A 26540-nucleotide genomic window follows, 5' to 3' on the forward strand; every position below is an offset into this window, starting at 1 on the left:
GTCTGAAGACAAGCTATTCCATTGGTTAATTGACCTAACTGTTAGGAAGTTTCTCCTCAGTTCCAGGTTGCTTCTCTCCTTGATTAGTTTCCATTCATTGTTTCTTGTCTTGCCCTCTGGTGCTTTGGAAAATAAATTGTCCCCCTCTTCTTTGTGGCAGCCTCTCAAATACTGAAATACTGCTGTCATGTCTCCCCAGTCCTTCTTTTCTTTAAACTAGCCAAACCCAAATCCTCCAATAGTTCTTTATATGTTTTAGCCTCCAGGCCTTTAATCATCTTAGTTGGTCCTCTTTGCACTTTTTCCAAAGTCTCAACAACTTTTTTGTAATGTGGTGACTAAGACTGGATGCAGTATTCCAGTTGTGGTCTTTCTAAGGCTTTATAAATACTTCACGTGAGTTTGATTCTATGCCTCTGTTTATACAACTAAGGATTATATTAGCTTTTTTGGCTGCTGCTGAACACTGCTGACTCATGTTGAAGTGATCGTCCACTAATACTCCAAGGTCCTTCTCACAGTTACTGTTTTTGAGCCAGGTTTTGCCTAATCTGTACTTGTGCATTTGGATTTTTCGACCCAGGTGTAAAACTTTGCTTTTCTCCACATTAAATTTCATTTTGTTCGATAGGGTCCATTGTTCAAGTCTGTGAACATCTTTTTGGATCCTAAGCTTGTCTTCTGGAGTGTTGGCTATTCCTGTCAGTTTAGTGTCATCTGCAAATATCAAGCATGTTTAATGTGGGACTTTGCTTCCTTCAGGACTGCCTGCTGCAGGTGGAAGCAACCCATCTATTATTTTGGGCATCATCCAGGAGTGAAATGCTACCGATTCGCTCCAGTTCGGGCGAATTGGTAGTGATAAAAATTACTAGTTTGGGTGAACCAGTAGTAAAAAAATGCTTTAAGCTTGAGCCTGAGTGGCGTAGGAGGCTAATGCCTCCTACTAAGGCAGCATTTAACATCCAGCTGCCTGCAATTACTGCGAGTTCAATTCTCACCAGGCTCAAGGTCGACTCAGCTTTCCATCCTTTCTAAGGTGGGTAAAATGAGGACCTGGTTTGTGGGGGCAATAAGCTGACTTTGTATAAAATATACAAAAATATGAAGGCTATTGCTTAACGCATTGTAAGCCACCCTGAGTCTCCAGAGAAGGGCGGCATATAAATTTTTTTTTTTAAAAAAAAGGTAAAAAAAAGGTTGTCAATCAGCTGTGCCGCACAACCGTCGGAACCTCTTTTTTACTTTTTTAAAGCATTTTTTACTACCAGTTCCGGCGCATAGGTAGAAAAAAAAATGCTTTGAAAAAGTAAAAAAAAAAAAAAAAGGCTCTGACGATCGCGCGGCACAGCTGTGATCATCGGAACCTTTTTTTTTACTTTTTTAAAAGCATTTTATTACTACCTATTTGCCCAAACCGGTAATAAAAAAAATGCTTTAAAAAAGAAAAAAAAAGTTGGCCATGTCCACCCAGTCACATGATCCCCCACCAAGTCACGCCCACCAAGCCACGCCCACAGAACCGGTAGCAACAAATTTTACATTTCACCACTGGCCTTACCCTTTGGGATGAGAAAATGTGGGAGAAAAACCAGATCTTCAGATGCATGCCTCCCCCCCCCCACTCATTTTGAACTAACGTATCCCTGAAGGGAGTTGGCTTTCCCTTATGAGTTACTTGGAACTCAGTGGCATCCAAGTCTGTGTCATAAGTAAAGTTTTGTAGTAGTACTTTGAATTAACTATCTGCCAAAACCTAGCCTTAAAATGGAATGAAGAATAAAGAACACAGTGAAGTTCCCTGAGGATGGACTCCAGCATGATCCTGAAAGCTTGGAAGACGAAACCTCTGGTCCAAGTCACTGACCCAGATTGGATCCTGCAACATTCTCCTGGGACACTTATATTCACCTTCATTCATGCGGAATAAAGTTTATTTGGAAAATGTATGTTGCAATTACTTTAAAATGTCAAGTCTTTTCACAGTTTATGCTGTTGGTAATTTGCAGACTGTAATTCTATATAGACTTTTAATGGGCTATGATAATAACCTTTGGAGCCAATGGGAAGAGTTGCACTCTAGAAAATGGTCAGACAAGAGATATCTTAGTCCATAGAAGGAAACAGGGCATGAGAAGCATTTTAGAATGGACTATCACTACTTTTTTTGGAAAGTAAAATTAAAAGCGGGGAGAAATGCTTTCATACTTGCAAGATTCTGTTGCTGTAGCCTTACAATAAATGTAGTGTTAGCAGTAATGGTTTTGGTTTCCTATTTTGACTACCTTGAAGGGCTGACAAAACAATAAACTGGACAATAAATCATATGTAGAATTCCAATGTTAAAATATGTGCATTTATCTCATATACTATCTAGAGTGAGGTTAAAGTTTGAAAAAAAGTACCATTATTTTAATAATATCATCAGAAATTCTGATGTATTACACATTTGTATCACAAGTTTTGTAAAGAAGCACTTCCTTTTAGCAGTGCTATTATGAGAAATGAGAGGGGGGAGATTATACCTTACTACTTTTTATTCCCTTTGCAAATTAAAAAAAAATCTCAAAAACAATATTAATTGCTTTGAGATGAATTGCTCTAGCTAATAATTTCAGCTCTACAATAACCTTTATAAGGTTCAGTGATCAAAACTTTACAATTATCCTAAGTGCAGTATCCCATAGGTTAATACTTACAGGCAGTTTTATTTATATCTCCCTTCCTGAAAATTCTTAGATTGGAATTCATCTTTATTTTTCAGCTGACATTTCAGTGAACTTTCTCAATCTATGTGTGTGAGCGCATATTGAGAGAGTCATACAGAGGGAAAATTTGTTGTTCTAATATGCATTATTTTTTACTTGATTATATTGAATTGCGCATACCATTTTAAAATCTATTTCTCTTTGTTGAAGTAATCCATTTAAGAAGAATTATGAGGATTGATGATGTTACGATATTTTCAGGATCAGACTCAATAAATAATTTGAGAATCAGATATTCAAATATATCTCTGTTTATTTACATAAGGCATTCTATATTCACTGAATATTCACAGATAGAAGCACAGAATGGAAGTATGCAGCTCCTTATATATACAATGGGTGGAGCTAAGTATGGGAGTGGTAAAGTATGAATACATTAAGAAGTGAAGAATAAGTTAACCCCTGACACACACTGTCCATGTACTATTTACATAATGGAGAATAAGGCATTTACTTGTGACAAATCCCCCTCTAAATGCCGATTCGATATATTATAACAATTACATTCAGATTCAGAACAATATAAGACATGTAACTTAGAAGTCAAGTATTTATGTTGCTTAGACGGCAAAGGCTTTGTTAATATGTCAGCTATTTGCTCTGATGTTTCGCAATGAACTGCTTTGATAAATCCATCCTGAGATAACTGTCTCACATGTTTAAATTTTATATATATATGTCTGGACCTTTGTCCAATGGCATCAGATCTAGATATTTCGATAGCAGCTTTGTTATCTTCATACATAATAAAAGGCAAAATGGGTTTTTTCCAAATGTCTGAAAGTAAATTATTAAACCATACAAGATTATTTGCTGCCTTAGATAGACAAACATATTCTGCCTCTGTTGTCGAGGTGGCTACTAAATCTTGTTTGCCAGTATACCAGTAAACTGGACAACCGTTAAGAAAGAATATATAACCAGATGTGCTTTTTCTACATGAGGTATCTCCAGCCCAATCCGCATCGGCGTAACATGTGAGGATGGGCTCCTTGACATTATTAGGTTCCAACAATAAACAGAAATCTAAACTGTTCTTTAAATATCTTAATATTCTTTTGACAGCTTCCCAATGGTATAGTGATGGTTTGCTGACATGTCTGGACAATAAGTTGAGAGGTAAAGCAATATCAGGCCTAGTCCAATTAGAGATTTAAAGAAGTGAACCTATGACTGACCTGTAAAATGTATTATCTTTAAATTCAGGAGATGATTCTTCTGTATTCTTCAAAAAATCAGTTTGCATGGGAGTGTCACAGGGCTTAGCATTACTTAAATTACATTTATTCAAGAGCTCTATGATTTTGTCTCTTTGAGAAAGTTTAAATCCCCTTCTGGTTTTGCTTATTTGAACACCAAGATACTTATTTACCTTACCCAAAGATTTCAATGAAAAATGTTCATTTAGTTTTGCTACAAATGCCTCTTTCCTTTCTTTATGTTTACCTATGTACAAAATGTCATCCACATAGATCAATACAAATTCTAGGGAATCATTCTCTTTTTTAACAAAGAAGCAATTGTCAGCAGTAGTGACATTGAAGTTCATGGTTTTAAGAACTTTTACCAAACAATCATACCATTGTTTACCAGATTGTTTTAACCCGTATAAACTTTTATTTAATAACCAAGTCTCATTTTTGTTTGTGTATTGACTGTGAGGTGCTCTTACATATATTTCCTTATCTAATTTTGCGTGTAGATACGCAGTCTGTATGTCGTATTGAAACACATCGAGGTTGAGTGCTGATGCTATAACCAGAGCTGTTTTGACACTCTCTGTTCTCACTGTGGGGGAGTATGTGTCTGTATAATCCTCGGGATATTTCTGTGCATAACCTTGTGCAACTAATCTAGCTTTGTATAGGGTATTGCCTCCCTCTAAATTTTTAATTTTATATATCCATCTAGTGCCAATGATGGTTTTGTCCTTTGGTGCAACTGTAGGTGTGAACACATTTAGCCCTCGTAAACTATCCATCTCTTTAGTCATGGCTGCTTCCCATTTTTTCTTTTCTTCAGGAGGAAGTTTTAACACTTCCTCATATGTGTTAGGTATTGATGATTCTCCATCCATATACATTACATAATCTTTATATTTGTTTGGCATTTGATTTCTGCTACTTCTGATTGCTTTTTCTGGTTTACTATCATTGTCATGTAAATACCTTGCTTCTTTTTTAGTTAATGAATCTGTCTTTATTTTATGTTGACTGTTTGTCCATGTTTTGATTTTATTTTTATGTATGTTGTTACTGTGTTCTTCTCTAATCCTTTTTTCTTGGAGTTTGGTGTCTGGGTTGGTGTTTGGGAATATTTCATTAAGATGTATTTTAGACCAGTTGGCCTGTTCATGGAACACAGCTGTTCTGGAAACTATAAATTTATTGTTATTATCGATAAATCTGTATCCTTTTGTACCTGTCTCGTATCCCATGAATCTAAGTCTTCTGGATACATTCTCAGCTTTGCGCCTTAGTTGTTTAGGTATGTGTACATCTGCAGTGACTCCAAATATGTGCATGTGTGCTAATTTTGGTTTCCTATTATACATTACTTCATATGGTGTCTTATTTACAATGCTGGACCAAGTTCTATTTTGTGTGTAATTAGAATATTGTAGGGCTTCTGACCAGAATTGTTTACTTAAGCCAGCATCTTCTAATGTACATCTAATCATGGTTTGTAATGTTGAGTTCTTTCTCTCTACCACTCCGTTCTGGAATGCAGAAAAAGGGCTAGATGTGTAATGTAACATTCCTTTATCTTTTAGCCATTGGGAGAACTCTTTAGACATGAATTCACATCCCCTATCTGTCATGATTTGTTTTATTTTAATGTTGTGTTGTGTCTCTATGCGTTTGTAAAATTCTTTAAATTTCTGAAAAGTTTCATCTTTATTTTTAATGTGTAAACAAATCCATAATGACTATAATCATCCACAATGGTCAGAAAATAGCGTTTTTTATAAGTAATTTATGGTGTTAGAGGACCAACTAGATCCATATGTACCAAATCAAAAATTTTGTTGGTTGATCTCGTTGATTTTCTAGGTCTGGGACTAGTTTTGAGCTTTGTAGATTTGCATACTGAGCATTCCAAATAGTTTTCACAATTTTTTATTTTAACACCTTCTGCATGTTCAGTCATCTTTTGCACTACAGGAAAACTGGCATGTCCTAATTTCCTATGTAAGACATGAGCACATTCATCATGAATTGGTTTACCTATCTTAGGTTTTTTTTTATTGTGTGTATCTTTGTGATTATGGGTTATTTCACGTTCCTCATTGTCACTGTTACTATTGTTTTCATTATCTATCTCATTGTCATTTTCCATACTTGAATCAATGTTGTGTAACCATTCCTCCTTTGTCATTAAGTAAGGTAGACCTCCTTTGATTATTACTGTGCCTATATTTATTTTGTTTCTCTCTAATGTTGCTTTTCCTTTCGAGAACACAATGTTAATGTCAGAGTCTCTGCTTAGTTTTATGGCACTAAGTATGTTATGAGGAATTTCAGGTATTAGTAATACCCCCTCTATTTTTCCTAGGCCAGGTAAGGTTACATTCCCTCTACCTATCACTTGAACCTTTTCTTGATTAGCTACTTTGATCACAAATTTATCTTCTACAAATGAAGATAATATATTTTTGTTATTTGTAGTGTGGTTAGTTGCTCGAGAATCAATAAGCCAATTATTGTTCTCTGGTTGTTGTATGTTAATGTTGTCATGTTTATTTAGCCCATTCAGTGAACCAAATTTTCTATCCTTTGAATTATCTCTGCCCCCTTTATGTTCTCTATAGTTGGGTGGACTTCTATACCTATGTCTATCAATGGAAGACTGTCTGTTGTTGTACCTATTTCTATATTCTGATCTATGTCTTTCTCTTAGAATTTTAGGACAATCCCTTCTATTATGCTCTTTGGACCCACAATTGTGGCATCTAAATGTTTCATGATATCTTTCTTGAAATGCTACCTTTTTATATTGTTTGTGCTCTATGTGGTTGTTATAACGACTTCTCCTTGAATTGTCTTCAGCTATTAACTTATTGGATAGACTTTCTATGGATAAGTATCCTAGATTGATTGTGTCTAAGTGTGACATATAATTATCCCATGATGGGTCAAGTGAGTTGATGATAACACTTTTCATCGTTTGATCTGAAATCACCTCCCCCCTTAAGTGCAGTTCTGCTCTAATCTTGTTTAAAGATATTAAATGTTCACTTATGGTAACCCCTGGCTTTATCCTAGAAGAGAAGAAATCTTTAGACATTCTTGTGGTAGTGGCTACGCTTTCACTGTGAAACAAATTAAACATGCATTGAATAATTTCTGAGACAGTCAGATTTTGCTTAATACTGTGATACATGGCAGGAGACACACTAGAAATTAATAAGAAAAATGCTCTGTGGTGTAGGCAATCTAACTTTAGAGTCCAAGGTCTTTTTGGGGGGTTAGTAATAAAAAACAGTAAGTTTTCTTTCATAAAGACAACCTGAAGCTGCTGATACCATTCTTGCAAATTAATGCCATCTATTCTCAGCTTTGGGAAGTCACTGGGTAAATTCCCAACGTTGTTGGGTCCATTACTTACAACCGGGGGTAGTCTGTGGTCTTGTAAATGTTTAAAGTTGCAAAACGGCGTGGGGATGCTCGCTACAAGTCTGCATGATTCTCTCCGCATTCCATGTCTTCCTGGGTTGTCTGCATAGTCCTGCGCATGCGCGTTGTTCATTTCGTTCTTGGAGTCATCGAGAGAGGTTCTCGCTGCTGCAGCTCCCTCGCTTTGTTCTTCTTCCGATGAATCAGTCTCCGGCTCGATCTTGGGAGTCCTGGTGATAGCGGGCTCTCGTTTTCTTTTGCTGAAGGCGCTGGTCCTTGGATTAGTCTGCGGCGTGGGGTGGTATCTGCAAGGCTCTCTGGGTTCAGGTGTCGATTCTCTCGCCGTCTGGATAGAAGCGGGTAGATTTTGAGGCGTTGGTTCGCTTGCTTGCTTTTTTGTTGATTTTTTAGCAATCTTCAGTTTCGGTCCAAATGCAGCAAAAAGCGTTTTCATTGCTGACTTTACTTGCATGTCTACTGAATCTTCTTCGTTTTCTGTTTCTGATTCTTCTGAGGTATATATTTTTTCTCTTTCATTTTTTGTATCGAATAAGGCTTTTTGCGCCAGACATTTTGAATCCTGCATTCTGATTGGCTCTGCTTTGCTCATCTTAGGGGTCTGTTGGAACCAAGATGGCTGCCATTCGAAATTTTGCGCGGGATTGTTGGTTTTCTTCTTCGCTGCATTTTTATCTGTAGGCATATCATTTACTATTTTTGAGTCTTTTGATTTTTCAGTAGCGATGTGCTTCTCTCTTGCTGCTCCGTTGTTTTTTAGTATATCTTGGAGGTTCGCGACAAGACTTTCATCGCTCTTTTGGCTTTTTAAAAGTTTTAGTATCTCTGACCTGAGTTCGTTGTTTTCTATTTCGTTTTCTTCTTGGTCATCATTTTCATTTATTATTTCTTCGTCTTCTGTGGTGTATTCTTCAGATTCTCTCGAAATTGCATTCGTGGACTCATCTATTATTTCTTGATCCGCTTCCATTTCTTTGCTGTATGCCCTGGTGTTGGGCCTATCTCTTTTAGACATGTTTAAGTTTTTATTGAGTCTATTAAACCATCCTCTGCTACCAGATTGTTACGATATTTTCAGGATCAGACTCAATAAATAATTTGAGAATCAGATATTCAAATATATCTCTGTTTATTTACATAAGGCATTCTATATTCACTGAATATTCACAGATAGAAGCACAGAATGGAAGTATGCAGCTCCTTATATATACAATGGGTGGAGCTAAGTATGGGAGTGGTAAAGTATGAATACATTAAGAAGTGAAGAATAAGTTAACCCCTGACACACACTGTCCATGTACTATTTACATAATGGAGAATAAGGCATTTACTTGTGACAGATGATTTCAATAATTTGGAACCGCTAGCAAACATTGTTAGTTCACTGTTCACTCCTAACTGATAGTCATTTATACATAAATCAAAAAATCAAATAGATCCTTTATGGGACATATTTCCATTATGAAAAGATGTCATTTTTTCTGCTCCTACTTATCTTTAAGCAATTATCCATCCATGAAGAGACCTAGCTGTTTATGGCTTTATAGAATTTTGTTAAAATTCAAATACAATGTCTAATCATTTTGTTCATCAGTTCATCTCAAAGAGCTCAATATTAATACAATCCTTGCTTCTCAGGTCTTTTGGGAATGAAAACAACAACAACAACAACAATTTGGAGCCTCTTCAACAAGAATTTTGAGATAGAGATGCCCTCAAACATAATTCATTATATGGATAGATCCTGGTGACACAAAAGCATCTGTACAAAACTATAAACTCAGAGGTAAGATGAGAAGTGGAGCTGTATTAGTATAAAAGAAAGGCTTTTTCCTGAGGTCAGCCAAAATCCGAGAAGACCAGTTGATACTGAAAAACCAAATAGCAAAGTCAAAGAAGAGATTGCATTTGAGAAGTGAGTTGAAGCTGAGGTAGGTTTAACTTGTTCTAGAAAGTTTTCGACACAGCTGGAAACATATACTAAACATGCCTGCTATTTATTTCACCACATAAATTTAGAGTACTACTGTACTACTGTAGTACTGTAGTACAGCACTACAGTACTATTGTAGTATTTTTATCACTTAATAGTCAACAAAGGGTGGCATGTTTGTTCCTTTTCATTCATGCTGCTGAAACTATCCGCAAGATCTTACCTGCTTAGGTAAGGAAATATCTCTGGGGAAAAAATGACCCAATGGGACATGGATTGTCTAGTGAGCTACAAAGTCATATAATTTCTAGCTTGAGGGCATGACATGTTAACAATGTGTCTATCTAGAATGAGAGATTAAAATAAGGAAAGTGTACACTTTATCCTTAGCTGTTGTTGTTAGTCACAAAATCATATCCAACCCATGGTTCCTCCAGGCCTGCCTGTTCTCTACCATCCCCCAGACTCCATTTAAGCTCACACCAACTGCTTCAGTGACTCCATCCAACCACCTCATTCTCTGCTGTCCCCTTCTTCTTTTGCCCTCAATCATTGCCAGCATTAGGCTCTTCTCCAGTCCTTCCTTTTCATTAGGTGGCCAAAGTATTTTAGTTCCATCTTCAGGATCTGGCCTTCTAAAGAGCAGTCAGGGTTGATCTCCTCTAGGACTGACCAGTTTGATCATCTTGCAGTCCAAGGGACTCACAGACTCATGCTCAGAACATTAATTGAAAGCTCCCTAATACTAAAGCTATAACAATCCTTTGTTTGCAGAAAATCTGATGAATAAGGTATTGATTCAAACAATCAGTTACAAGCAAAAACTCACTGTTGCTTCTGAGTTTAGTAAGTTTACTATCCCAAAGGTTATCATTGGCCCTTATTATTATTGTCAGCCAATCACAAGAACAGTTGATATCCTTCAGAGGTTTCCTCTCTGAGTTATATCCAGTTCTCAATGTGTGTGTGTGTGTGTGTGTGTGTGTAGTTAAATGAGAGAGGGGGGGAAGAGAGAGGAGAGAGAGAGAGAGAGAGAGAGAGATCATATGTAACATACATATACATATTGGTAGCCTCACATTGCAAAAAACAAGGACATGCATTCAATTTTGCAGCTACTATAATTGTTGGTCAAGCAGGGACAAAATTAGCCAGAAAAGTGATTGAAGCCTGGGAAACACGCCTTTTGTCAGTCAATAGGAGCGTTGATTTACCACCAGCATATCACGTACTTAGGAGCAGAGGGCACAGCAACACAAGGAAATAACAATTAATAGCCTGCCATCAGCACCCTATTTAACAACTAAAAGCTACACACAACCAGGAACCCTATCAATACAACACATAAAACAGCCCAGTGCACATATTCCAGAGTCAGAGAAGTTCTCTGATGATGGACTCCAGCACAAGCTCGAAAGCTTGGAAGAATAAAGCTCTGCTTCCAGTGACTAACTCAGATTAGATCATGCAACATTATCCTGGGACATGTATATTTACCTTCATTCATGAAGAAAAGAATCTGAGGGTTTTTTTCAATGTACTGTGGCATGCAGAACGGTGTCAAAGGTTTTTTATTTTGAGGAATATTTTAAAAAGGCAAAATATTATATTTCCCAAAGGGAGAAATGGATAAACATGTTTTTTTAGAGGCAGGAAGCAACACCCGCTTTCTTAATAGCCCAGCAGATATTTTGTGCCCATTAAGTTTGGGCCAGCCAATTCAGAAATCAAACTGAGGAGGCCGCCTTTTAGAAATGCAGATTTGATAATCCATTCAAGACAGGGTATTTTGAAACAAAGGCAGAATGGTAGGATTAGCCCTCACTCAAGATCCAACACAGGGCAAAGCCATTAAGCCACAATAAAATTGCATCACTCTCCGAGCAGACCAAACTTCAACCAAACTTAGTTCAGACAAACACCTAGGATGTGTACTTTGCCTATAGAGCCAGCTAGGACCTCTACATGGCCCCATGGGAGTCTGACAACAGCCAATAGAGTACTTGCACAGTTCTTGCCCAGGAACAGGAAGCTCAAGTGCAAAGATTAAAGAAGGTATAAAAACTCTCCACTTTCAACTCCATTTCATCAGCTGCACCACAACCACGTGCTTGGTGGTTCTGTTCATCATTACATCTTCTTTCCAATCAGCCTCCATGTTTCCAGTGCCTTTCTCCCAGCTTGGAGCTGAACCAGATGGATATTTCTTCCCACCAGAACATTCAAAAGCAGCTATGATTTCTTAGTTTTATACTGAAAATTATTTTTCTTTATGCCATAAATAAAATTAAGACAAATCCTACAGCCCCTAGCTGAATTAATCTGATTCTAATATGCTCTGTTTTTTCTGATATGAAGCTAGGTTCCTCTACGGTGCTTCAGGTAAAAATCTGAACTCCCAAGCAAACTTTGTTTATGATTCTGCAAGTCCCAAAGACATGGACAATGTGCCTACAAAAACACTTATTTTCTCTCTACACTTTCCAGATCAGAAAATCTCAAGGCAGAGGATGGTGGCAAGTAGAGATAGCAGAAGTGAACTTATCTATGTAACATTTGTGGTTTTACCAGGGCTCCCTGTTCACTGTGCTTTGGGGGATGGGGCAAAGTAATATATTGTAGAAATATTTCATTGTAAATTACTAGTTTTCTATCCCAAGAGCAAGGATATACTTTTTTTTTAATAACAATAAAAGAAGCTTTAGTAAAGTCTGTGAGAACTGGAAGAGTTTAGGATCAAGGGCTCAGTTAGTCTTCGGGTTCTGTCAGTGATCTGTGTCCTTCATAAACTTCTGTTCTATTGTACATCCTTTGAAATCAGTTGGACTGAAAATAATAACATCAAAAGCCTTAAACCTTTTTCACTCACCGTAATTCCTTACATCCTGCACTGTGAATTTTTCAGGTTTCTTCCTCAGGGACACTTCAATGATGCATGTTATTTTCAAACCAATTGCCAAAGTAGGAGAGTGGAGAATATCATTCCCATCTCAACACAGAAGAAGGGGGAAAAAAACCTCATCTGAAAAATTTTAGATTTCCATATATACACAACAATGACAAAACAAAAACCACCAGACCAGGTTTCTTTATGCCATTTTTACCACAAATTTTTGTTCCCCTTCCTTCGATATTTCCTGTGTAAAATAGAAACACCCCCCACCCCCAATAAACAATTGGATGCTACTGATTGGTTGAGCTCTATGGGCTAATATATTCTCTATATAGAGTATCTCCACGTTCCTGAATTCCAAGCCACAGTGTGTTTGTGGTAATTGCTCATGATGATAAAAACGAGTTCACTACAGAGTCTGATAAAGGAGAGATAAGTCCTAGGTTGTCTTTGTTTTTTCACAGCTGGTTTTTTGAACTGGCTATTCATTCTCCGTTGTTATGTCATGTTGGTGTAAAACAAAGAGACCAAAGCAAAAAGATGAAACATTATTTTGTTCACATCTGCAAGATGTACTGCTAAAAACAAAATCTAGAAATCAGTTAATCAGCCCCTACTTCAATAGGACCTTTAATGCCATGCATCCCAGGGTACTTTAGCAAATGACAAAATTAGCAACTCAATTAATTATGAATTATTCAAACAAATGAGTCGTGAACCTTAATTTAAAATCTGTACATGAGCCAGCAAAATGAATTGCCCAGAAAATGAAACGCAGAATGAAAGTGAAAAGCAGTTGGAATCTGTTTTAAAGAGAAGTTCTCAATCTACAATCATTTGAAAAATTGCAGATTAATGACAAAGCTCCTCCATTTTCTCTCAGAATACCAAGGTTCTTACTGATAAAACCTGGCTATAAGCATGGCATTGGGAATTAGTCAGGCTTTCATTTAGTAATATGTTTAGCATTTCTTTCTAATCCATTAGAGTAACTATGCCAGGATCCTTTCAATTAATGTGGAATGTGTGTATTAACTATAACTGGATGTCTAATTTACCATATGTCAAGAAATTAAAAAACAGCTAGTAAAACATATATTGCTTCATGCTCAGTCAATAGATTATAACAAACACATCCTCATTCCATTTCTAGAAAACATTTCAGATTAGTTCAAATATGCATGCAGATACTTGGTTTCTTGATATAATTACTACCAAACAGATGTCTGAATAATTCCATTAAGAAATATAATAAATCCATTTATGAATATGGTTCATTCACATACACTCAATACATCACTAATTTTATATTCATTTAATAATATATTTATGTGGTTTCTATGAACACGACCATTCAGGATTTAACATATTCAAAGACGACAACAAATAAATTATCCTTCTTTGTTAATTGTGTACAAGCAGCAAAGAAAGCAACCCTCTCAGAGGAACTATTGAGGAACACATAACATAAAAATTACAGTATTAATATACTGTATAATGTTTAAAAACAGCAGAGACTACAACCGTGTCTTCTTTATCTAGCAGGGAAAAAGTACAATATATTTGTGCAAATCATAGCAAAATTAACAAGCAGAAGAGGATTCAAAGGCCACAGTACCAGACCTATGAATCTCATACTGATATGGTAGGCCATTTTTCTTGCAATTATGACCTTTGAAATCTCTGGAATCATCACTCTTTAAGTCACTTTAAGTCATAGTGGCAAGTATTTCCCAGAACATGATTGTGTATTATCAAACATAAATTAGGATTAAGGATTTTGCATTCTATCATTTTTTTTGATATCTCCAGAGATTATTAACTCATGTTGGTGATGTAGGCTTGTAGGAAGAAATGAAGAAACTGACCTTGGAAGAGGAAATGTATTATATTAAATTTATGATAAAGTTCAAGGTTATATACAGTAAATTAGATGAAGAATAGAGATGATAGATAGATAGATAGATAGATAGATAGATAGATAGATAGACAGACAGACAGACAGACAGACAGACAGACAGACAGACAGATGTCTTCCCTTGCTGTTTATGTTCTTTGTGATACAAGCTTTATACAATCTAGCTTTATATAAACTAGATTGCTTATATAAAAAGAGATGTTCTAAATTTCAAGTCGACTTCATTCTCTCAACCATCAAGGAAAATGAAGTGTCATCGGATACAATGCTGATAACAGACATAGGATAGGAGAAGATTTTTTTAAGGATTAGTAGCCTTTCATTCTTCAATTTAGACCGCATGTTTTATCATTCTTTTTTTAAAAAAATATACTTTATTAAATTTTTCCATTATAAAAGAAAATATATACAATCTCTATTTCCTTCAGAGGTACAGTGTTTATACAATTTACAGAATCATACGTTAAATAAACTACATCCTTAGCTGTACAATATTCTATACAATATAGCTCATATTTCGAGTGCATAACAAGTCATATCCTAAAATCATGTTTTTGTCTTGTTCTTCAACCAATTGTACCAATTTCCCCATACTTCATAATATTTAGATTTGTCCTCATTATTTATCTCACTCGTCAATTTTGCCATTTCTGCGCACTCTAGGATTTTGTTTATTAGTATTTCTTCTGAGGGTATGGATTTATTTTTCCAGTATTTCGCAAAGGCTAGTCTAGCTGCAGTTGTAATCTGGATTATGAGTTGCGTTTTGTTGTTATTGAAGCCATCTCCGATTATACCCAGGAGGAAGGTTTCTGGAGATAGAACTATCTCCTGTCCCGTTATTTCACAAAGCCAATATCGAATTTTTGACCAGAACCTTTTGGTCTATGGGCAGGTCCACCATAGATGAAAGAAGGTGCCGACCGTTTTTCCACATTTCCAACACGTGGCTGAGAGATTGGGAAACATTTTCGCTAGCCTAGCTGGTGCTAGATACCACCTGTGTAGCATTTTATAATGGTTTTCTCTAAATGTTGCCGATTTTGTCATTTTATAATTCCTATTCCAGGCCATCTCCCAGTCGTTAAAATTTAATCTGTATCCCAGGTTTTTTCCCCAAATATTTAGCTGATTTTTTGCTATAATTTCTGCCCTATCCTCATCTAATAAGAAGTTATATATTTTTGCTAGCATTTTCTTGTCTGTTCCCTAAATAATTTTATCAAAATTTCCATATTTAGCTTCTATACCAAATTGGTCTCTGTCTTTTTGGAATCTTGAATTAATCTGCAGGTAATTCCACCAATCCAAATTGAAACCCTGGTCCCTCAATAAATCCAAAGGTTTGAGCTTCCCCTTTTCATCAAGAATGTCTTTATATGTGCCCAATTTATAATCGTCTCTCATGTTTGGGGCCGCCAACACTTCCGTAATAGAAAGCCAGTTAGGTACCCTAGTATATATTCTCTGTCTGATTTCCTCCCACGTGCGTATAAGAGTCTCCCTAATTTTGTGTTTATGAAAGTAGGATTTTTTCTTGTTCTTTGTATCCCACAGGTGAGCATGCCATCCTTCCAATAGGTCATGTCCTTCTAATGTCAGGATTCTCCTATTTCGTAAAGTGATCCACTCCTTAATCCAAATTATTTTCGCCGCCTTTTGATATATTTCCCAATCGGGGAGCCCAAATCCTCCCAAATTTCTTTTCCCTTGCAGTATCTTAAAGAAGATCCTCGATTTCTTACCCTCCCATAGAAAGTTTCTAATGTGTTTGTTCAGGTCCAGAAAGAATTTTTTATCTAAGGTTATCGGAATATTTTGAAATAGGAACAGAATTTTAGGTAGGATGTTCATTTTAATCGCTGCTATTTTACCAATCAGAGACAGTTTTAGCCTTTTCCATCTTTCTAGGTCTTGATATATTTTCTGCAACAGAGGGATATAATTGTCTTCTTTTAATGATGAGAATCTCGCAGTGATCCATATTCCCAAATATTTTATTTTCTTAACTACCTGGAGGCCTAATAAGTCTTCCAATTCCTTTTTTGGTGAATCTGTCATATTTTTCACTATTATTTTAGTTTTTTTCCTATTGAGTTTAAGGCCCGCCACTTCTCCATAATCCTTTATTTCCTGCATTAATTTTAAACCGGTTTCTAGTGGATCTTCTATTATGAGGGCTACGTCGTCTGCAAAAAGCTGAGGAAGAACATGGGCCAGTCCTGGGGGCTAGGGAAGGCCCAGATGAGGGCTCTGCATCAGAGGCAGAGATTGGGCCGGGACCATCTGGGAGTGATGTGCAGACTCTGGAGCCTCCAGAAGATGACATCAGAGAGGCAGAGGAACAGGAGGAGCCTGTTCCTAGTGCACGCATGAGAAGAGCTGCCAGAAGGCAAGAGCAGCTAAAGGAAAAAGGATGACTTGGCAGTAAGGCCAAGAGATGATTGGCCCCTCCCATAAGGCTTAAAAGACCAGCAAGAGTTCTTGGGCTCTTTGTCAGAAAACAACGCTGATAGATTTGTTTCTTGTCTTGCTGCATTTATTTCTTTTTGGCGTCTTCTGCTCCTGAACTTTTGCCAAGAAAAGCCTTTGGTAGGTTGCCTAATTAGACCAAGGTTGGTGATAAGGCTGAAGAATTGTGTTATGAAGAATTTGTTTTGAATTAGTTTGGACTATGCTGAGAATGAGTTAATTCTCAGCTGTTTTAATAAAGTCTGTTTGTTTTCGAACTGATTGCGCCTGATAATACCTACTTGGGCCTGGGTCACAACAGCTTCCTTGTGACTCATTATAATTGATACTCATTGTTTCTGGTACTCATCACACCTCCCAGAACCAATTAAAGATGAGTACCAAGGTACCACTGTATTCCTAGAAAGACAGAAAGACAAAAGAAGAAAGAAGCAGTTGGACAGAGTAAAAAACAAACAAACAAACAAACAAACAAACAAACAAACAAACAAACAAACAAACAAACAGATCTTTAACAAAAGGAGAAGATTGTGTCAGCCCTTGAGGCAAACTTAAGTCTTTAGCTTAACTAAATATTCTCTAGCATAGCAGAGATGATTTTGCTGATATACTTATTTTTTTTAAAAAAATAAAATTACGTATCCTATAGCATTTGTTCATTTCATGATTGCTCATTTTAACTGTTCGTCATCTGTTTGTCTTCAGAGTAAATGAGAGATGGACTACATTAACTGATCACCCTCACATATACAAGTTCATAACTTAATACGCAGATAAAATATATTTATCAATTTTGGTATGACAGCAATGGGTAATAAATATGAAACTTAATGCATCACTTCAGTCCAAACAATAATAGAGAGAAACACCTACAGTATTTCAAGGACTTTATTTTTCCATTTAGGCACTTCAATGAAAAAAAATTAAAGAAATGAATCTGCAAATATGAAACAGGAAGTTGGAATCCAAAGATAATATAATAGCCCTGGTAAAGAAGCACACTTTTCACAGCAGCAAATTAAGAAGGGATGAAACCACAGCAAGTCAAAATGAGACCCAATGATCAGACAAAAAAATCCTGGGAGAGATTTATATTTCTATGATGTTTACTGCTAGAAAATTACCCACAACCATATTTCTGCTGAGTCAAGAAGTTAATTAGAAAACCTAAACTGGTCAAAGTTCCCATATAAAAATGTCAGGTTCTGAATAGTTGAGGGAGGGAAGTCTCCTTCTCTTGAGGTGGAAATATCTGCAAGTTTTACAGAGCAATACTTTGAAGTAGCAACATGAAGAAAGTGAGATCAATCTAGTTTGTACAATATCTGGCTAATATTTGTTTCACCAATGGATTCTTTTAAATTTGGCAGTGATACGAAGATGTTGTGAAAGCTGTTTGCTTCTTTCTTCCAATATGCCCTTTTGCTGATTCTCATGCCACATTTTAAATGGGCATCATTTTCAAATGCTAATTTCGGGGTTGATTTGCTTGACTGGTAAAGGAAAATGGATTGGCTCAGAGGTGGGTTTCAGCAGGTTCTGACCAGTTCTGGAGAACAGGTAGTGGAAATTTTGAGTAGTTTGGAGAACCAGTAGTAAAAATTTTGACTTGCCCCGCCCCCATCTATTCTCTGCCTTCCAAGTCCCAGCTGATTGGCAGGAAATGGGAATTTTGCAGTATCCTTCCCCTGCCACACCCACCAAGCCATGCCCACCAAGACACACCCATAGAACCGGTAGTAATTTTTTTTGAAATCCACCACTGGATTGGCTACTACCAAGAGCATTGCATGAACTCACATTTGCAGACTGGATTTCTGTGTGGTAGGTTTCCCAATCATCTCCCCCACTCTTACACTGATAGCTTGGATTGTTAATTGGGGAAGGTCTGTACATATGAAAGAGAGAAAATACACCTGGATTTGCTGAATTAGGGTATTATAGCAAACAGAGTCCTTTGCCACTTGCTAAGATTCTCAATAAGCTTTCACGTTGAAGGTTACCACCTAATGTGTAAGTGTACATGAAGAGTTCCCTACTGTAGATGCACATTAATATCCCCAGTAGGGGATGTGCTTGGGAATACATCATCAGAAGTTGTAATATCTCTGAGAAGGTTAACCAGCTTTACATAAAGAAGCAAGTTTGTAGTTTAGAGACCTGGGAGGTAAACGCTCACAAAGTTACAGTTAAAACAGTGTGTTTTAACTGTAGTGTGAGGAAATTTCATTCATTTTACTTCACATCTTCAGATTTGCCTCTTTAGAGAAGATAAACTTCTTAAAGCACTTTTGGGGAGAAAAAAGACTCGCTTTTTCTTTTTAAGATGTATGTTTTTTTTACCTTTAGAAAGAGGGGGAAATCTTCTAGTTGAAAATCTATGTACATCCTATTTGTAACAACTGTTTCACAATCTTTTCTTAATAAAGAAGGAATAGAAAAAGAAGGGAAAAGAAAAAGGGGTAAAGAAAATTTGTGAACACAAAAAGAAATTTTGCATTTGCCTTTTGAACATGATTTGTTTTCTTTTGAATACTGTATAGAAATAGGTAGCTATGCTATTAAGAGAAGGTTCATTTCAGAGTGTTTGTCAATGCGTTCATTATTTCCAGCAACATTTAGTTCAGTGGTGGGTTGCTACCGGTTCACCTCAGATCGGGTGAACTGGTAGCAGCGGCAGTGGGAGGCTCCGCCCACCCACCTGGATGTCTCTGCAAGCACACGCGCACCCACAAGCAAACCGGTAGCAAACGAAATTGAAATCCACTACTGATTTAGTTCCCTAGAAAGGTAGTCTTTGACATTTAGCAATAATTTGAAGATACAACAATGCTAGCAAAGTGACATAAGCAGTCCTCACTCTTACGACTGTTACAGAGTCTGCCCAATCTCATGATCGAATCCGGGAGGTTGGCAGACAGAATGCATTTACAATGTTGGCAGCATCCTAGGGTTGCATGAGCACCATTTGCAACTCTCCCAGGCCAGCTTCTGAACAGGAAGCTGGATTAGTTTAACAACTATGTGATCTACCTGCAAGAGTCTTGGTGGCACAGCGGACTAAAGTGCTGTTAAGTAGCACTTAGCTGCCAGCTGCCTGCAATTACTGCGAGTTCAAATGTCACCAGGCTCAAGGTTGACTCAGCCTTCCATCCTTCTGAGGTAGGTAAAATGAGGACCCGGATTGTGGGGGCAATAAACTGACTTTGTATAAAAAAGAACACTGCTTGGGGGGCCCGAAAGCCCTACTAAGCAGGTATATACAAAAGTATGAAGGCTATTGCTTAATGCATTGTAAGCCGCCCTGAGTCTCCGGAGAAGGGCGGCATATAAATCAAACCAATAAATAAATAAATAAATAAATAAATAAATAAATAAATAAATAAATAAATAAATAAATAAATAAATGGCAATTCACTTAATTGTGGCAAAAATAAAAAAAGGGGGGGGGAGTGCCGCTCTCTTAACCATCTAATTTATTAATTGGGATCTTCTGGTCCCAATTGTGATTGTAAATCAAGGATTACCAGTATAACAATGATGGTACTTAGAGAATAATAATAAAAAAAAAACATTGAGCATTTTCTAACCCTATTTCTAAAAGTCCATAGATTGCAATGAAATAATTAATTCAGAATAGAGCTGGAAGGGAACTTGGAGGTCTTCTAATCCAACTCCCTACTCAAGCAGGAAACCCTATACCCGTGATGGGAACCTTTGGTAGCCATTTCAGTGGGCACACGAGTTCAGCTCTGCCAACTGATTTTTGGGCCTTCTGGGCCCACCAGAAGTAGGGAAACAGGCTGTTTCCCTCCTCCGCAAGGCCTTGGGGGGTGGTGGGGAAGGCCTGTTTTTCTCTCTCCCCAGGCTCCATAGCCTTTCTAGGAACCTGAGGAGGGACTGGAAATTGGCAAATGGGCCATTTCCGGCCTCTGGAGGGCCTCCGGGGGGTGGGGGGGAAGGCTGGTTTTGCCCTCCCCATGTTCCTAGAAAGGCTCTGAAGCCTACAGAGAGCAAAAAATGGGCCTTCCAGTCCCACTGGAAGTTGGCAAATGTGCCATTTTCAGCCTCTGGAGGGCCTCAGGAGGTTGGGGAAGGCCGTTTTTGCCCTCCCCAGACTCCTAGAAAGGCTCTGGAGCCTGGGGAAGAGAGAAAAATGGGCCTATCAGGCCCACCGGGCCATAGCGTGGCATGAATGGGGAGAGCGGGGGGGGGAGTGTCGCACGCACATACATAGTGCACATACAATTATGATTGTGGGCATGTGCACGCGTGACCCCTCCCCCCGCTCCCCCCATTCCTGGCACACGATGGCAAAAAGGTTAGCCATCACTGTCTGATACCATTTCAGACATGTGGCTGTCCAATTTTTTCTTAAAAACCTCCAGCGATGAAGCACGCACAACTTCTTGAGGCAACCAGTTCCATGGATTAATTGTCCTCACTCTTAGAAAGTTTCTCCTTAATTCCAGGTTGCTTCTCTCCTGGATTCCTTCCATTGCTTTAAGTAAAAATACTGTTTTGATTTAACATTGTTTAAAAAATTGTTTTATACATTCTGTTCCAAGGAATCCAACAGTGGCAATTTTGTTTGAATGGTGCCCTACTTATACCCTGTCTGTGCATTAAGCGAAGGATTATGGCCCTAAAACATGTGTGCTTTGTGAAGAAAACAAAAGGTTTGCAGTGTGAAATTGCATGAGAGATGTGCAAGACACCAGATCAGCAGGGGGGTTGCTTAGTCACAAACCAAAAATAGCCTCCTGAATAGCCCTTGCTATTTTTTTCCTCCTACTTGTCGCTTCTCTGAGCCTACAACAGTGGGATTTGGTTTCTTTTGTAGCTCTTGACAGAGCAGACTATGGAATTATGAGCCCAAAAGACTGAACAAAGATACCATTTTTAATAATGTACTGCACCTATTGCCCGGTCATTTTATAAGAAAAGCAAATGGAAAATGTCACAGAACAGCAACCGTAATAATAATAATAATAATAATAATAATAATAATAATAATAATAATAATAATAATAATAATAATAATAATAATAATAATAATAATTTGGCCATAAAATGAATCCCAGTCAATGCATTCACCAACTAAGTGTGAAACGACCATCATTTGGAGAATGTAGTTTTTCTTATTTTTTTTAAAGTTTTCCCTCTGTGGAATATAATCTTTTAAAAAAACACATAACTGGTCTTCGGTTGTCCTAGTTCATTGGAAATCTATGTCAAATTGAACATGATTGAGACTACAAAAGATCCTGTACTGAATAGTTTACTCTAGAAAAAAATGAAACACTGACATGTGATCAGCTAACAGTTTCTAATATGGACTGTGCTCTTTCTTTCTTTCTTTCTTTCTTTCTTTCTTTCTTTCTCTCTCTCTCTCTTTCTCTCTCTCTCCCTCCCTCCCTTTCTTTCTTTCTCTGAAAATAGTAGAAACTGCTATGAATGCGAACTCAATTCCCCTACTCCACAATTTCTTATTCTGTTGATAGCTTCTGTGACCACAGAAGGTATCATCAGATCTATTTAGAAAGTCACAAACAACATATGGAATTCAGACTTGGTTATCAATGATGAAGGATTCTTTCTATTCAAGATTGGACAGGAAATGTCACCAGTTACCAGGTTCTTATTACCATATGGTGGACATGTCCAGAAGCAAAAAATTATTGGAATACAATTAAGATATGGCTGGAAGAAATGATACAACAACGTATTGATTTTTAAACTGTTCTTATTGGGTATCCTGCCCGAAAAAAATAGCAAAGAAAATATTTATTTGATTATACATGTAATAACGGCTGCAAGGATTGTTTATGCACAACACTAGAAAGCAGAGAAAGTACCTTTGGAAGGAGAAGTAATTAAAAAAAATAGATTGTGCAGAAATGAATAGATTGACTTTGATGATTAAAGAAAGAGAAGATTCAGAACATTTTAAGATATGGAATCAATTCTACTATTGGTTAGAAAAGAGATACAAATAAGTAAATTAATAGTTATGTATAAAAATGCCATAATCAGAATATTTTATTAGTGATGAATTGTAATTGATTCGATGAGAACGAAGATAGAAGAAATAACAAGAAGAAGAATGATTGGAGACAACACTGAGATGTCACACGGAAGGAATGACTGATGTATTAAATGTTAGTTTGTTTTAAAAAATAAAAAACTTTAAAAAAAAAAGAAGAAGAAAAGATTGGATAGGGAGCTATTTCCCTGTCAAATTACCAATGGCAATTTGGAATAAATGAGGTGATGTTTGTTTCTTTCACAAATAGCTTTCCAAGCCAATCCTCCCATGGAATGCCTGTCAGGTGAATTTATGATGGAAAGTATATGAATATAACATGCAGAAGATGGTATAAGGCATATATTTATCTCAAGCTTCTTAAAGCTATCCACAACCAAGAACATTAGTGTTAAAAAAGCCAATGCAATTCTGGGCTGCATTAATAGAGTGATAGAATCAAGATCATGTGAAGTTCTAGTATTGCTTTACAAAGCTTTAGTGAAGCCACACTTGGAATACTGCATCCAGGTCTGGTCATCACAATACAAAAAAGATGTTGAGAATCTGGACAGAGTGCAGAGAACAGCAACAAAAATGATTACGGGGCTGGAGACTAAAATATACAAACAACAATTACAGAATTGGGTATGTCTAGTCTAATGAAAGGGACGCGGTGGCTCAGTTTATTTATTTATTTATTGGTTCAATTTATATGCCGCCCTTCTCCGGAAACTCAAGCTGGCTTACAATGCATTAAGCAATAGCCTTCATACTTTTGTATATACCTGCTTAGTAGGGCTTTTGCCCCCCCCCCCAAGCAGTGTTCTTTTTTATACAAAGTCAGTTTATTGCCCCCACAATCCGGGTCCTCATTTTACCCACCTCGGAAGGATGGAAGGTTGAGTCAACCTTGAGCCTGGTGAGATTTGAACTCGCAGTAATTGCAGGCAGCTGGCAGCTAAGAGCTACTTAATAGCACTTTAGTCCGCTGCACCACTAAGGCTCCTTATGTGTGGCTAAGATGCTGAGCTTGTCAATTGAAAGGTCGGCTGTTCAGTGGTTTGAATCCCTAGTGCCGTGTAACAGAGTGAGCCCGTTACTTGTCCCAGCTTCTGCCAACCTAACAGTTTGAAAGCACGTAAAAAATGCAAGTAGAAAAATAGGGACCATCTTTGGTAGTCAGGAATGACTAGCACATATGTGTGAGGGGAACCTTTACCTTTACCTAGTCTAATGAAAAAAAGGAATAGGGAATAGGGAGGACATAGTAGCATTTTTCCAATGTTTGAGGGGTTCCTACAAAGACGATGGGGTCAAACTATTTTTCAAAGCACCAAAAGGCAAGACAAGAAATAATGGAGATAACTCCTCTAACCAAGGAGAGAAGCAACCTAGAACTAAGGAACAATTAACCAATGGAATAGCTTACCTTCAGAAGTTGCCGACAGCATTTTGCCCCCAACAATCTGGATCCTCATTTTACTGACCTCGGAAGGATGGAAGACTGAGTCAACCTTGAGTTGTTGAGATTCGAACTGCTGAACTGCTGGGGCTATTACTAAGAAGGGCCTTACTTATTTCTACTGCTATATTCTCTCTCTCTCTCTCTCTCTCTCTCTCTCTCTCTCTTTTTCACACACACACTTATTTTCTAATAAAAGTTGCATCTTGCAGTATAAAAATATCCATTCTTCCAACATTGCTTTATACAATTTTATATCTATTTATAGCAATTACAGCTTAAAAATACAAAGAAAAAAAATATAGGCATCATGAGATGCCCTAATAAAAACAATATTTAAAGATGGTTTCTTTTAAAAGTTCAATATGTACAGAGAAAGAAAATGAACAAAAGGTTTACTTCAGTGCGATAGTCTTTGTTGATGAAACAAGTAGAGGAGAAAAGTAATTTAAATTTTTGTTTCTTTAGTTTTGGATCGTCAGCTATATCTTTGTGAAAGAAAAACAGGACAATTTCTTTTGTTTAAACAAACAAATGTTTGAGTTTTTTTCCCTCCACGTACACCAAATGTTATTTACTTAAATGGCCTCTAGAAAATAAGCTTTTCATTGATCTTCTGCAGACTAGTTCATATTCATTTAACTGGAACCTGAAATATTGGGACAAATTCTGTTAATGACTCGAAGCTATAAACATATGTTGAAAACCCATTTAAGAACTCTCTTCCTGTGATCAGTTCTCTGATTAACAGAGAGACAAGGGATATGTGGGAAACATTATTCCAGGGTAACATTGAAGAAGAAAATCTGTGTTTGGGCTAGATCACTTATTTTGGGAGGAAGAGAAATACAATAAATGAATAAATAAATAATACTAAAAGCATGGATTTCTAGGATGAAATCATTCATATAAAAGAAAATAGTTAGAAAGCAGTTTCTGTATTTAAAAGCAAATAACTCTCGTTTTCCATTATTTCAGAACATAAATTCCAACATCAAGGAAAAAAATGGCTGAGTTCTTTGAAAGGTATTCCTGTTTTCCTCTAACTCCTTTTAAAAGGATGTTGCATTCAAAGAAATACTGAGGCAAATCAAATGTTTTATTGATGGCATGACATGAAGAGTTTTCAGATGAATGTGATAAATGTAGGGTGGATCTGATAAATTCAAAAGGTTACAGCTAGGTTATTCAGTCAGGGTTCTAACTGCACACATTTGAGTTGAAACATTTGTCACAGTGCATGTCAACTACTTATCACATCATGTTCAAGTATTATTATAGGTTTATAAGTCGTAAATTGCTTGTGACCAGTTTATCTGAGAATCTACCTTCTTCTGACAGTCCTTACTTAATACTTATTTACTTACTTACTCAGCCATGCAGTTGCTTAGCTACTTACTTACTTACTTACTTACTTACTTACTTACTTACTTACTTACTTACTTACTTACTTACTTACTTACTTACTTACATTGTCTCCAGTGGAATAAACCAAATTTCTTACAATAAGACTTCATTACCAATAGTAAGGATGTTCGTCTAATAGTATTGCTGTGGTATTCCAAGCTAAAATTAGGTATGGAGTTTTCTAGCAATAATTTAAAGCCGTCTGTTTGTTCAAGCATTGTTTTAATGCTGGCTACCCGTATTAAAAAATTGCATTATTGCATGAATCTATCTGCATCTCTCCCATGCAGATATCCTAACGGAGATGGACTACATCCTAACCATATGGAGATGGACTTCTTGGATGATTGTTTGATTACAATTGTATTTCCTTGCATGAACTTTAAGTCTCCATAGTCATTCTTGCTGTGATTGCCTGACAGACCAGACATTTCACTGATATGAAATTACTTTGCAGTTACTTTGCATTATGTTGTTGCTTAGGCAACAATATTGACCTTCAGAAAGACCATTTATGTATCTTCCATGATACTGATGCTGCTATTGGGACACAAAACTAAAGGCTCAGGAAAACTCACATGGCAGTTCCCCTCCCCTGTCATGCACAAGGACTGATGTTAATTAAGGCACTTCTCTTTCTGTTGAGACTGGAAATCATGTTCTATTAAAAAAAAAAAACATTTTTCTAGAGGAATATCGAAAGTCTGGTATTATGTGATTCAAATTTTTGGAAAGCATTGCATGCTTTTCATTGCCCAGATCAGGATCGAAGGGCTGCAGTTTGGTGTGTTGAATGAAACATGAAACTCCATTCATAAGCTTTTCAGAGAAGCCCTGAATTGCTTCTAAAGCAAAGTAGCAATAACAATAGTACTTAGACTTATATACTGCTTCACAGTTCTTTACTGCAGTCTATAGATGGTTTATAATGTCAGCACATTGCCCTCAACAGTCTGGGTCCTTATTTTACTGACCTTGGAAGGATGGAAGGCTGAGTCAACCTTGAGCCCCATCATGATTGAACT

Source organism: Pituophis catenifer, unplaced genomic scaffold, assembly GCF_029215685.1.
Source record: "Pituophis catenifer annectens isolate HBS135680 unplaced genomic scaffold, rPitCat1.0.hap2 SCAF_1, whole genome shotgun sequence".
NCBI lineage: Eukaryota > Metazoa > Chordata > Lepidosauria > Squamata > Colubridae > Pituophis > Pituophis catenifer.